We start from the raw sequence: 14,963 nt of genomic DNA on the forward strand, positions 1-14,963 counted from the left end.
GTAAATATGTTGTACAAAGTGGGGGATACACAGGAACCTTGTGGGACCCCGCATGTGATGGGGATGGGGTCTGCTGCATCTGTGGTGGAGAAGACTCGTATGGTTCTGTTTGCCAGGAAGGATTGTATCCATGTGATGGCAGGGGAGGAGAAGTGGGCTGCGGTGGCAAGGTGATTACAGAGGACCTCATGGCTGACCAGGTCAAAGGCCGCTGAGAGGTCTAGGAGGAGTAGGATTGCGGCATTGCCTTTGTCTTTTATTTCATCAATCTGGCTTTTGAGATCAACAAGAGCGGTTTCAGTTCCGTGTTGAGGTCTGAAGCCAGATTGACGTATTCCTAGCAGTTAGTTGGATTCTAGGTATTCCTGAATTTGGATGTAGGCGACTCTGTCCAGGATTTTCAGTAGGAAGGGGACTGTGGTGATGGGCCTGTAGTTTGTGGGTGTGGCCGGATCGAGGGATTGTTTTTTCAGGAGAGGGAGAACCCATGATTGTTTTAAGTTGCTGGGGATGGAGCTATTGGTGAAGGATAGGTTGATGAGTTTGGTGAAGAAGGGGGAGAGCTCTCTGGCTGCATCTTTTATGATTTGAGCCGGGCAGCTGTCTCCTTTACAGTTAGAGGGTTTCAAGGAGGTGATGATTTTTTGAACTTCCGGGATGGTGACTTTTTTGAACGAGAAGCCTGCGCTAGTGTTGTTAGGTGTGGGTAGGCTAAGGTTGGTGACATTGTTGTTGAAGAGTTGTAGCCGTTTGTTTTCGATTTTAGTTTGGAGTCCTAAACTTTTATTGTTAAGGGCGTTCTGGATGTTGGTGCACCAGGATTTGTCTTTCAGGCAGGTTTCCGGGGGCGAAATAGGGTTTTCTAGTTCCTTCAAAATTTTGAATAATTCTTTAGTGGAGGATCCTGCCTGAGTGATCCTGATGTTGTATGAATCTTTTTTGGTCCGGATTATCTCGCTTTTGTAAAGTGAGGATAGGTTAGTGAGGTTGGATTTGTTTTCCGCCGTGGGGTTAGTCTTCCAGGTGTGGTGAGCCTTAGCTTTCTCTTTTCTAAGTAGTTTGAGCTCAGGGGTGTACCACGAGTTCAGATGAGCTTTGGGTTTGGCTTTGCGTATTTTCAAGGGGGCAACGGTGTCCATTGCTTTGGCCATGGAATCATTGAAGGTGTCAATCAGCAGGTTTAAGTCAGCGTTAGCTGGGAGAGCATTGAGGGTAGGTAAGACCAATGGTAGTAGGGCTTCAGCAGTGATGTAGCGTTTGTTCCTGGTGGGGCATGCTGGTGCCATGGGGTGCTTATTGGGCAGTACCTGATTGGTGTTAACCTCAAGGGGGATCATGTGGTGATCGGTCCATGCCAGAGGTTGGGGGTCTTTGCAGGTTGTGTTGCAGTTGTGGGTTGCTACCCAATCAAGGGTTCTGCCTTTTTGGTGGGTAGGGAGTACAATGAGTTGAGTGAGACCATGATCGGTTAGGATATTGGCTAGGGATGCAGCAGGTGCATCGTTTGGGTCTTGGTAGCCGAGGTTGAAATCTCCAAGGATCATGATTTGTGCTGTTGGTTTGGAAGTTTTGGTGATGAGGGATGTGATGTCTTCTTCGACGGTCCCAGGGGGGCCTGGGGGTCTATATATGAGGTGGATGGTTATTGTGGTTGTGGGGGAGGTTTGTAGTTTGGTTGTGAGTAACTTGCAGGATGTGCATGCGACTGTGTCGGTTGGTCTAAGGCCTAGGGCGGATTTGGAGATGATTGCTACGCCTCCACCTCTGCCGTTTGGTCTGTCCGCTCTGAGGATAGTGTATTTGTCTGGGATGGCTAGCGATAAATAGAGTCCGGACGCCTCATGAAGCCAAGTTTCTGTTAGGGCTAAGAAGTCAAGGTCATTGGTAAGGATGATGTCTGCAATTTCTGTGGGGTGGGCAGCCAGGGATCTGACGTTGAGTAGGGCACCTTTTAGTGTGGGAGGAGTGGGCTTGCTTGGTGCAATGTGCTTTGTATTCGTTTTGGTGTAAGGTCTGGAGTTAGGTTTAGAATTTGTGGTGGGGAGCCTGAAGCCTAATCTGTCGTTGCGGGTTGTGATGTTGGGAATAAGGGAGAGGGGGGTTGGCTCGGGTGACTCAAAGCGGGTGGGAGGTTTGGAGGTCATTTTGGTTTGGTTAGACTTAGCAATGGGACTGTGGTGGCTGTTGGTGGGTAGGCCATGGATGACGATGGATTTGGAGGTGAGAGGGTGGTGGTGAGTGGATGGGAAAGGGGGTGTGGAGGGTAGGAACGGAGTGGGGCAGGGGATGGGGTGGTGTCTGGGGCACCCTAGTTTGGCCAGGCCGTCCTGGTGGGCTATGTAGCTATTGTTGCTACAAGGTACATTGTCCTGTATTAAGCAGAAAGAGAACATGGTTAGGGCGAGCCAGAAGATCATGGTCTGTGGATAGCGGTGGAGTCTAGTGGTGCTGGTGGGGAGCAGGTTGGACTATGATAGATGGTGGCTAGTTAGAGTCGGGTAGAATCGGTCAGGTACAGCCTGTGCATTATAATCTCTAGATTGGAAGCAGCTGGTTGTGAGGTTGGAGCATACAGCAGGGGCACCTAGATTTGGCAGTACCTGACATTGAGTAAAGTGCATACATCGGATGGTCTGCTAGCGACCATAGGGCACAACTCAGTTCTGGTGGTCTGTTTGCGACCATAGGGCACAACTCAGTTCTGGTGGTCTGTTTGCGACCATAGGGCACAACTCAGTTCTGGTGGTCTGTTAGCGACCATAAGGTATGACCCAACTCTAGTGGTCTGTGTGTATCTGCATTGCTTCACAGTATGGTTTAAGAGAGTTGGGCAGCTGTGAGCGGTGTGTGCGGAGGACTAGTTCTGAGTACAATTGTTATATAATGGTTGGGCAGCTGCAGTGACTAAAGCAGTGACCGTAAGGCATAACACAGTCTAATTTGGGTCAGCTATTGACCATAAGGCACAACACAGTCTAATTGCGGTCTGCTATTGACCATAAGGCGCAACCCAGTCTAAATGTGGTCTGTTATTGACCATAAGGCACAACACAATCTAAATGTGGTCAGCTATTGACCATAAGGCACAACACAGTCTAAATGTGGTCTGTTATTGACCATAAGGCACGTCACAGTCTAAATGTGGTCTGCTATTGACCATAAGGCGCAACACAGACTAAATGTGGTCAGCTATTGACCATAAGGCGCAACACAGTCTAAATGTGGTCTGTTATTGACCATAAGGCACAACACAGTCTAAATGTGGTCTGTTATTGACCATAAGGCGCAACACAGTCTAAATGTGGTCTGCTATTGACCATAGAGCATAACACAGACAGTGAGGTCAGTAAGTATTCATGAGCCAAGCAGGTATTGGGCTCTATAGATAGGCCAGCAAAAGGAAACAGTGTAGATGATTGAGAGATATATTGTGCGTCTTACCAACCAAGGCCAGGTGGGCTGCAATCTCTAGCTAGAACGCCTAGAATCAGAGTCCCCGTGAGACGCTATAACCCTTAAGACTGGTTTACTTACATGGCCAGGTGGGTATATTGAAGTTTGAAAGCATTGGCACATCAGTGACGCCTTGTTGGCTGATAAGGTATTTAACAGAGTTCCAGGGTAGTTCTGCAGACGTGTGGCGAGTGTTCCGGGCCTTCACTTGCCAGAGTTAAGGGGCAGCATCTGTGGCCCAGGCCCACAGTGCTCCAAACAGGCACAGGAACAGGCCTTCGTGCTGGCCACCGGCGGTTCCGCCTACCGGCGGATGAATGCAGTTTTACACTGCATCAAACGAGGATCAGCCTCGCTTTCGTGCCGCGCGGCGCCTGGAATGCGGGAGTCAGGCACCTTAGAGGACAGGGTCAGGCAGGCCCTTCTATAGTGCCGGCGATGGTGCTGCAATGCACTCCATGTGCGTGGGGCAGCTTCAGGGATGGGAGGGGGGCTCCTGCCCTCTACCCTCGGCGAGGCTGGATGGAATGGGGGCACAGGCGCAGGAACAGGCCTTTGTGTGTCCTTCGTGCTGGCCACCGGCGGTTCCGCCTACCGGCGGATGAATGCAGTTTTACACTGCATCAAACGAGGATCAGCCTCGCTTTTGTGCCGCGCGGCGCCCGGCATGCGGGAGTCAGGCACCTTGAAGGACACATACCACTTCTCAAAATTACTTGAGGAAATTCAAATCACTGATCCTGCAGTGATCCTATTTACATTAGATGTCAACAGTATGTATACATCAATCCCTCACCAACAAGGAATTGATTCTCTAGAATGGTTTCTTCTCAAACATAGGGATACTACAATCCATAAGACTTTTGCTATTGAACTTATTACCATCATTCTTTTTAACAACTATTTTCGATACAACGGCAAATACTTCTTACAAACCGCAGGAACATCAATGGGCTCACTGGTGGCCCCATTTTATGCAAACATATTTATGTTCCACTTTGAGGAAACACACGTACTTAACAAAGAACCCTGGAATACAAAAATTGTCTTTTGGAAGAGATTCATAGACCATATCTTCGGGATATGGAATGGCACTATTGAAGAACTACATCCATTTTTTGACTATCTCAACAACTGTAATGAAAGAATTACTTTCACCCTGGAAATAGGCCAACCTGACATACACTTCCTGGATGTTAATATTCAAAAAACTGGATTGAATCTAAATACTACAATCTATAGGAAACCTACAGATTAAAATAGTACATTGCCCTTCGGAAGCTTTCATCCTTCCCATCTCAAAGAAAACCTCCATTTTAGCCAGATGCTAAGACTCAAAAGGATAACATCTGACGTCACACGACTACAAAGTGAATATGACGAAATTAAGAAAATATTTAAAATAAGAGGTTTTCTGGATACAATCCTGGATAAAGCAGTTGCTCAAACAGAATCATTCTCTAGAGCTCAACTACTTGAAGTAAAACAAAAAAAAAACACAACCAGACTCATCCACACCATGAAGTTTTCAAGTCAGAGTTATCAGATCAAAAAGATCATCACAAAAAATTGGGATCTCATAAAATCAGACTCTAATTTAAACAGACTTTTTCCAGAACCCCCAATGCTGGCATACAAAAGAGGGGGAATTTCAAAGACAGCCTCATCAAAGCAGAAAGGAAGAAAACCTCAAGTCAAACTACACATACGAAACAAAAACCGGGAACTTACCTATGCTTACAGTGCCAACATTGTTCCAATATCATCAAGGGAGATCACGTCCGCCATCCCAGTAATGGCAAAAAATCCTTCTTCACGATTTTGCTACATGTGATAGTAAAAACATCACATATGCCCTCAGATGCCCGTGGGGGAAATATTACGTTGGCAAATCGATTAGAAAGGCTAAAGAATGCTGGACGGCGCACAAGTCCAATATCAGACCAAAAGTGAAAAATCTCCAATCTTTAGACATTTTAAAGAAAATGGTCACAATATCACCCAACTACGATGGGTAATTTTGGAAACTGTACACACATTACCGAGGGGTGGGGACTTTGCTAAGAAACTATCCCGAGGGAATTATGGTGGATACATAAATTATACGCCGTCCAACCACATGGTCTCATGAAGATTTTTACTTAGGATCCTTCCTCTGAACAAGGTTGATAATGATACTGCAAAGATTGTTGACAAAATATGCTTCATACCTTAAATGGTTATAGGAAATCAGATTGTACATACTATTTTGTATGGCCACTACCTACCTGTATTTTTGACTTATTTTGTGAAATGTCTAGTACTGCATCAGATTGTGCACTCCAGTTTTAGGAGACAGGAACCATCTTAGTTATACACCATATATACCATAGCACCTTACTATTTATTCTGACAACAACAGTCTTTCTGACACTTCACTGCTCTTTGAGTCCTAGAAATACCCTTACTGATATGGAATAAGCAGTGAAAGGTATCCCAGATCGCATGCTATTGCTCCCATTATAAGATTCTTTTGATTTTTTACATACACTCACGACACGCGATTTTACCTGCAGACAGGATCGGATAATTCGGTTGTATATCTCACACATTACTCTTTGTTCCTTCCATTACAATAGTAATAAAAACTGTGTTCACAACGCAATCGCGTCACAAACATAGCCAACAAACGCCACTTCTTTACCTTCGTGACATCAGACACGTTCTCGACGTGATGACGTCACGCGCATGACGTATATTTATGCCGCCATGTTCTGCTGCTTTGGACAAGGCAAGAACTGGATAGCTCGTGATTCCTCCTATTGTAAGTACTCTTAGGCTTGTTCAGCACCATTCCTTGGAATACTTCAAGCCCAGGTCCTTATTTTTCTTTACTTTTACCCCGTTTGTTGTCCGTAGGAACACAGACTTCTGGACCATGAGACTTGTTCTCGGTTTACCTGCTTCAGCCACACTTATTTGGCCGCTTTCCTAGATCTGGAATTTAGCCACACCCTCTACTTGAGTAAGTGCTTTAAATTCTCTTTCACTTATGTAGTCAGAACACTTAGTCCAAAGCATAGACATATTCTGAGGCTAATCTCTAGCATATCTCATCATTAACAGAATGCTTATTTTTTAACATATGTTTTCTTTTTCTTTGACATGGTATTTATCATTTTCCAAAACTTCCCTATTGTGTTCGCAATCATGAATTATATTCAGAAATTATAATTTAGGATGGGCAACATTGTAAAAAATTCTGGTTTCTTTAAATTATCACATTATGAGAAATCTGATCAGGTGTTGATATATGATGATTGAACTTGATTTCTGTACAAGAACAATGTTTAGATGATTTACACTATGATTACTTTGGATGTTATACACTTATTGATTCATACTTTTGTTCAATATTTATAGATCAATGGAAATTGATTGAACTCACAGTCCCTGATGAAGAGAATGAATCTCGAAACGTGTTGGGCACGTACATTTGGAATAAATCACCATTAAAGAAAAAAAGACTTTGTGAATTGACTACTTTTGGTCTTATTTGCATAAACAGATCCACAGAGAAAACAGTGACTTTAATTGAAATACTTATTTCTACTATTTGAAAATTAGTGGGCATTTCTAGCCATGGATAGTGTGCAGGGGACGGGAGTTCCCCAACAGGGAACTTACTCTTGTAATTACAACCCATATGACAGGGCTGTTTCTTTTCTCCTCTGCACCTTAAACCTGTTTTATATTTTCTTGAATTGTTTTACTATAATAATTGTACCATACATTTGGAGTGCATGGTGTCTAATTCGCTAGCTTGATTCCTACGTTACCGGCTCACTCCCATATTACGAGCGCGCACAGCGGACGCGCACTCGTGGGAATACCGTTAAGAGTACCGTTTGGCTGAGCAGTCATGCAGGCATGCAGTCGCGGAGCTTACCTTCGCGTAGCCACACTCCCTGCCTAGTCTTGCAGTTGGTGATTGTTTTTGGGCTTGAGGTACTTTCAATTTGCTGTTCCATTTTTAATTGTGCTTATTTTTGCTCTTGAATGGTGTACATGGCATATAAATTGACTTCAAATATGTCTATATGTTCCCCACATGCTCTCGATACCAAATCATGTGAGTCCAGCAATGCCGACTTCAACCTTTCATTCAGCCATCTCAATCATGCCCACTTGTCCTTCATCTCGATGTGGGTCAAAATTTCCTTTTGATGCCCAACACATAGAGGCCGCTCAGTTGGTCCCCTCACGGTTTCTGTCCACCATCTCTAGTGGGCGCACGCCCTCTCCATGAACAATCGGTAGTTCTCAGCCTTCATTTTGCATCCCTTTAGGTGATGTGAATCCCCAGCCCCTTTCTGACATCACTATCCTAGCTTCCACCAAAAACTGCCCGGCGCTTCCTGATGCAGATATTGTCATCTGGCCAATTAGCTTCCTCCCTTGGATCACAACTACTCTGGCCTTTACATGCATGCCAGCCAGTGTGAGCCCCCTATCTCTTTGAGGGAGGAGGAGGAGGGCTCCCCCTGTCTGCAGTCAGTGTCTCTGCATTCTTCATCAGTTCATTCCAATCCTATGCTACAGTCCTTTGTTCTCCCGACTCCTAGACCCATCAAATTACCTCCGTCTGATAACTCATTACATCACTTGTTAATGAGTCAACCTGCTCTTACTGCTAATAACACTACCATCATGAGCCTGTGTAAATTATTTGAATTACTTGACTTTAAACTAACCCATCAAACCACTCAGTTTGATGAGCTAGTTACATGGCTGCACTCTGACCATTTGCCTTTAATGGGCCACAGGAGACATGGCACCTCTGCCTCCGAAGTTCTGCGCCATTCTGTTGTGTGTATTGATGATCAAAAGGTTCCCGAATCTTTACCACATGCTACAGTTGTAGAATGTGGTTATAGATACTGTTCCATGCTATTTACCAACTATTTCTGGCATCATTCGCCCCATTAACCACCCAGTCTCTTTGTCAGACTCAACAAAGGGAATATCAGGTGTCATTCAGTCTGGCCCTAGTGGTGTGTTAGAGGCCTCTGCTGATTATGACGACACTGAAGGCAAGGATCTATCATGCACTGGTCAAGGCCACTTACTATCACTTAAGACCAGGAACCCCAAGTTTGCCAGAAAGAGACCACTTTCCCTTTTTAAAAAAACAAAGAATATGGTGGGGGCCAAACACACCAAAAGCACACTCCATGCCTTTTTCAAGGCCCTTGGAATGTTGTCCACATCTCACTCAGTCTCTGCCACTGCATCTGCTCCCATGTACACTCAAGCAGCTTCTTCCACAGTGGCTATGAATCTCTCATGGTTAGCAAATCCTGCCGTGCTCTCTCTTGATCCATCACAGCCAGGAGCTCCCCTCTCTCCTCTTACTCACCTAGTGCATTCCATCCAGCAGGCAAAGAATGATGAACTAATGGTTATTCTGGCACCAGTGAATACAAAAACCAATGCTTCTACCCTCCTTGTCCCCTCTCTCACTGCCTCATACGCACTGTCCCATGGGTTTGTAGGGCCCCTAAACAAGGAGGTGGAGAGGGCTCCATTAGTGTCACGTGAGGACCCAACAGCCAAAAGAACAGTCTCCTTTGATCCACAGGCCTCTTCAACTGTGTCCTCTGATTCCTGAAATTGCTTTGGAAGAGTTGCAATTGAGAGTCGACAGATATCTGGCTGCGAGCTTGGCAAAAACTTTTATCAAGCCCGTAGATGCTCACCTTATACCCAGTGTTCCCTCTCACCTTGTTGCTAATGCCCAGTCCAGGCACACCCCAGATACACTCTGCGGTGCCAAACCCAAGTTATGGGTAGAGGATGGTCGAGTGTCTCCCAACTCAAGGATGCACTCAGAGTCATCTAGTCTGAAATGGCCTCCACGTCAACATGACTTGCACTCCTCTTCTAGACATTTGCATCCCCATCAATGCATTTTTCACTCTTTCAAGGTAACTTCCCAGCTTCTGACCTAAATCATCAGAGTGTTTTGAATATTTTTGGTGATGTAGGGGAGTTGCAAGACATTTCTAAAACGACATTGATCAAATTGAGTTTGTTTCAGAATTTACACACTCTGTAGTCAGGCTATGGATTCCTTCTGGGGTTGTCTGGAATTCCATCTGGCACTGCAAAAAGCAGTTATTTGATATGGGTTTTCTCATAGTGGAGGACCCGGAGCGCGAACCGGCTAGGGCTTATATCTCTAAACCAAAACTTAATATCTATCAGGGCACACACACTAGAGAAGTCCGGGATGCACCGGTGAGTTCCATCCAGCATAATTAACCATAAATCTCTGATGCATCATTGACTCTAAAAATTGCTAGCTGGAACACCCGAGGTCATGCACATTTACATCTATCCATCACAAATCTGCCTTGCCTATTTCATGTGAGCCTTACAAGAAACGTGGCTGACTACATCCCCCTTAGGGGACGGTTATGACCTTGTTATGATTCCAGCTATCCCCAGTAGCAGTAGACCATCCTCAGGCCTTCTCGTAGGTGTCAATACAAGAACGGGCTTCGCCATCTCGCCCTGGGCCTCTGCAGTTGTCAACATTCAGCTAGTCAAAATCACTAACAACGATCAGATAATAGCTTTTGGTTAATATATATGTTGCAACATCGCAGCTATGACAGATGATGCTTTCTATACTGGCCCAGCAACAATTTCTAACATGATCCTAATTAACCCTGCAATCACACACATTGTCATTTTGGGGGGACCTCAATTTAGATTGTTGGAACAAGAAACGTAACAATCAAGAAGTGTGCAGATGGACTTCTTTCATGGATGAGCGCAATTTCTTTATGGTTAATGGAGCAGTTGCAGGTGACTCCTCCTCAACACACGTTGCATTGAGGTTTAAGCTAAAGCATCATCGACTACATATATGGCGATCTTAGACTGTTTCAGAGTGTCATACAATTGATCATTTGTGACCAAACCTTTAGTGATAATAGGCTACTTATTGTACAACTCTCCTGGAACTTCTCCCAGTTCAAAAAAACATTTTTATCGTCCAAGCTCACTTTTAATACAGCAAGATCTCGTCTGTGGTGGAATGTGACTTTGCTGACCACCTTCAGGTGCATAATAGAGCATAATGCCCTAATAGACATTCCAGTACAGTATTCAGAATTATTACATCCTTTTGTTAAGACCATAACTATCCCTTGCCATTATAGATTGTGAAACCCCCATGTTTTTGATCCTGAAACTCAACGCATTAGAGCGAAGTTCAGAAAAATAAAGAAAGATCTTTTTGCGTCTGATCACTTTTCTCATTGGCAAGATCTCAAAACTGCTAAATGCAGGTACAAAAACTAGTTAAGATGTAAAAAAGCATATCTGTACCAACAAGACAGTGAACCTATGGCACGTGCAATGGCCAACAAAAACTCAGCAGGTATGTGGCACCTGTTACACAACCACACCCATCATCAACAGGATGATTCGCAAATTAACGGTGTACATGAAGTAACCTGGGTTAAACATTTTATGGATCTGTATGCTGATCTTGAATATGCTAAAATGCAATATCGGTTGGTGTCTACACTACATGGCAACTGGACTTTTCACCAGGTACTATCCAACCTCTGATATTGAAGGCCAGCTCCTCAAGAGCAGCGGGCCCAGATGGGTTATCAAACATCATGTTCAAGGCAAATCTCTATGAATGGGCCCTCATCTTGGATAAAATCTTTTGTGAAATAATAAGGTAACGTAAAATTCTGCCTTCTTGGAAAACGTCCATTATCATCCCCATTTTCAAAAAGGGAGATCGCAGCATCCCTTCAAATTATCGTCCAATTACATTACTGGACGCACCGGGCAAGATATTCACCAAACTGGTCTTGCGCGACTTTAATGCATGGACTTTGAAATTCCATCTGTGCGATCCCAATCAAACAGGCTTTGTGGCCGGCATGGGTACCAAAATCAACCTGTTTGCCGTTAATTCCATCAAAGCACAATGTCAGAAGATAAAACAAGTCTTCTTCGCATTTGTGGACCTTCATGCTGATTTTGACTTGGTTAGCCGCCTGATTCTATTGTCAAAGCTACGCAGAGACCATTGTCCACCTACGCTTTATGATGTAATCCATTCCCTATAAATACGAACAATAGGTGTGCCCCAGTGTGCATGCGTGGGCAGGGGCAGTATAAACATTCAAAACAAAGAACCTAAGAAAGGAACCCACGCCGATGACAGTCCTAAATTCTGTCAATAATTTTGGTTAAATCTCCATATTATTATAAGGTGTGTGCTTTCAAAGAAAGTCAAAGGAACAACAAAACCAAAGGAAAATCCTAGGAGTACATGAAAATAAATTTATTATACAAAAAAACATATTTTTTTAAGAATTTCAGAATGCTTTTTACACAGGTTTAAAAGACATAGCAAAAAAAGAAACAGAAACATAAAGCATAACATTCATCATGTGTACATTATAATTTCGTCAGAGAAATGAAATAGGATATTATGCAGAAAAACAATGAATGAAAGAACAGAAGCCCAACAGGAAAGCAATTGTACCTGTGGGCTGAATATAACCAGGGTGAGTAAAAAATTAACCTGGTTTAGACAGAGTGAAATTATTCACAATCAACTTATGTCATATGGTTATTTTGCCATATAATTAACTGCCAACGTGTATGAAATATCAAAGATTTGTTCCCAAAGTGCTTCCAGAAGGGAGGGGAACAAAACGCAGGGAGAAACACGTTTCGGCCGGCCTTTACACACTAGTGTGGTCGGAGCCTTCCTCAGGGCAGAATTGATGTGGTATTGTGATTAATCCCCTATGAATGTATGGAGGGCAGGGGACCCATTTCCTACACTTGAATACTTACATCCGTATTCGTATTTCCATGGATGGCTTACTTTCAGATCAATTCTCCTCTGCACTAGGCCTGAATCAAGGCTGCTTATTGGCGTCCGCAATTTTCAACTATTTCATCCATGATGTCAGATGTTCTTTTGCCAGTGTCATGTAAGATTCCCCCAAATTCAATAATCACCCGATTCAAACACCTATGTACGCAGGCAAACTTCTTCTCATTTCTAAAAATCTGATGGGTCTTCAGCATTTATTGGATGCCTTTTCTGGTTATATACAGTTGAAGGAACTGAAAATGTATATTGTTAAAACACAAATTGTAGTCTACTCTCCTAGTTGATCTGGACCTTTAGCTCATGTATGGTCCATCAACCAGTCCCTGCTGAAGGTAGTATCATACTATACCTACCTGGGGATGTTGTTTGAGGGTAAACTACTGGCGAGGGGCCACTTGGAGCGTGTAGCGGTTAAACTTGCCACAGCTATTTCCCAAGCTCATATCTTCATGTACAAGTATGGCAAATTTTTTGATCTTGCCAGTATGGCATTTCTGGAATATGAAGATAGTTCTATCATTGCTTTATGGTCTAGAAACTTTGCCCAGTGATTCTACCTTTCAATTTGTGAAATGGGAAGCAAAATTCTGGTGGCAGCTTTTACATTTACCTCAATGCACGCCTGCTGCCTGGATCAGATATGAGCTGGTGTTAGTTTCCCTCCAGGCGCTCTTTAATTGGCGACTATGTGCTTTGTTTAGGAAATGTTTGCTCCCTACAGAACTTGATATGATTTTGAAAACGCTATCCCATTATATGTTTTCAGTGAATCATGTTTTTGTAAGCACCCGGCTCCTGAAAGTCTATCAAATTCTAGCCACTGCAGAGGTTTCCCTTGATTTATTGCTGAAGAACCCTGATAAAGCCAAGTTAAAAATATTTCAGCCCGACTGGATCAAAACAAGAGACATATGCTTAACATACAGAGGAGGTGATGTGATCCGCTTCCCCCCTAAACAAGTTTGCACTCTGCCTCCATATCTAGTGCGCTCGCCTTCACAAAAGTATTGTGCCGGCATATTACGTTTGTGTTTTAATCTATGGCTCACTAATGACATCCGAGCCAAATGTAAACTTCTTTCTGAACAGGGTAACTTTTGTCGATTTTGTTTGGATCATGATACACAAGAAACCCCAGTTCATCTGATCACTGAATGTTGTGAACTTCACCCTTTGAGAGAGACCCATGCAAGACACTGTAAATTCTTGGCTTCTTTAGAATCACATCTATGTTGGTCTATTATTCTAGGTTCATTCATTATGTCATTACAAATTGCAACTATTAATTTCCTACTAAGCCTAAAACTGGAAGTTGTGGAAGAGGATTTAGGTGCAAAACAGTTGAATTAAGAAATGTTGAATACTTTCTATTTACTTTTGCCCGTCACACTGTACCAATTCACTCATTGACAATTTGGACACCACATCATGTGGGCGAGATTGCCAAGACGTAGAATTTATTTTGACTTTTTTATGCTTTGTTTTTATTCAAATTTAGCAAAGGTCTGACAAGCTTGTTGTATTGTGGACATGTGTTACCTATGTCTTTATGTGTTTGTTCATTTGTTGATATATTTTTGGTTGTTTGTTTTAACAATTGTATCTTTTCTCTTTTACTATTCCTATTCAAATTATGTTTTTTTATGTACCTGTCAATTTGAAAGGTTGATTCAATTCAGCCAATACAAATAAATGAAAAAAAAATACTTGGCATTGGTACACACAATCTCCTGGCACAAATCTTGTCAGACTGGGCGAACCTATGTTTAAATCTGCTGCTTGAGTGATAGTATTTCTTATTGATATATGTATTCAAGATAAGTATGTAATTCAAAACATTTATATGAAAAATCATTGTTCTGATTGTGTTTTCTGTGGTAAGACATATTCACAATGACTTGATTTAGGTTTACATCAGATTCTAGGGAGTAACTTTTACCCCGTCATGAGCAACACTGAAATCAGTAGCTCTGCCCTTTTGTATCAAGTCACAGTCAAGATATCTCCCAGAGAATGGATTGTATTATCTGAAAAGCATTGGACAAAAAAGAATTACTGTGTCTGTAATTAAAGACTGTTCATACATATGTTATGTATTGCATAATCATTTCCAATACGTATATCAATAATCAAAAGTATCACCAAGCAGTGGTTTTCTGCATGGGCTCACCCAGTCTCTTATAAGATTTGTTCCAGAAAATTGTTATGTACTTAGATATGCTCTCTGTGCATGGAGGCTCTGTAGCGAACCAAATACCTTAAAAACACTGAATGAATCTGAAATATAGTGGTGCTCACCCCCTGCAGTCAAAACAGATGTAATTGGTTTTTAGAAAAAAATGAAATAAATAGTTTTATTTACAACATTATTCTTAGAAATACTTCACCCTTTCATACCAAGGGGTATGTGTTTTGCGGACAACTATAATTCCAAGCTGCACATTGATTTTATTTAAAAGAAATCGCACAATGTCAATTTTTACACTAAAAGCAAAGTATTCTTGTTTAAAATAGTAATTCATTTTTTCCCATGGATTGAGGCTTGTGTACATTTAAATGGAAAACTTAGTTAGAAGCAGATTGTATGTTC

This window comes from Ambystoma mexicanum, chromosome 8 (genome assembly GCF_040938575.1).
Source record: "Ambystoma mexicanum isolate Mex_15411 chromosome 8, UKY_AmexF1_1, whole genome shotgun sequence".
NCBI lineage: Eukaryota > Metazoa > Chordata > Amphibia > Caudata > Ambystomatidae > Ambystoma > Ambystoma mexicanum.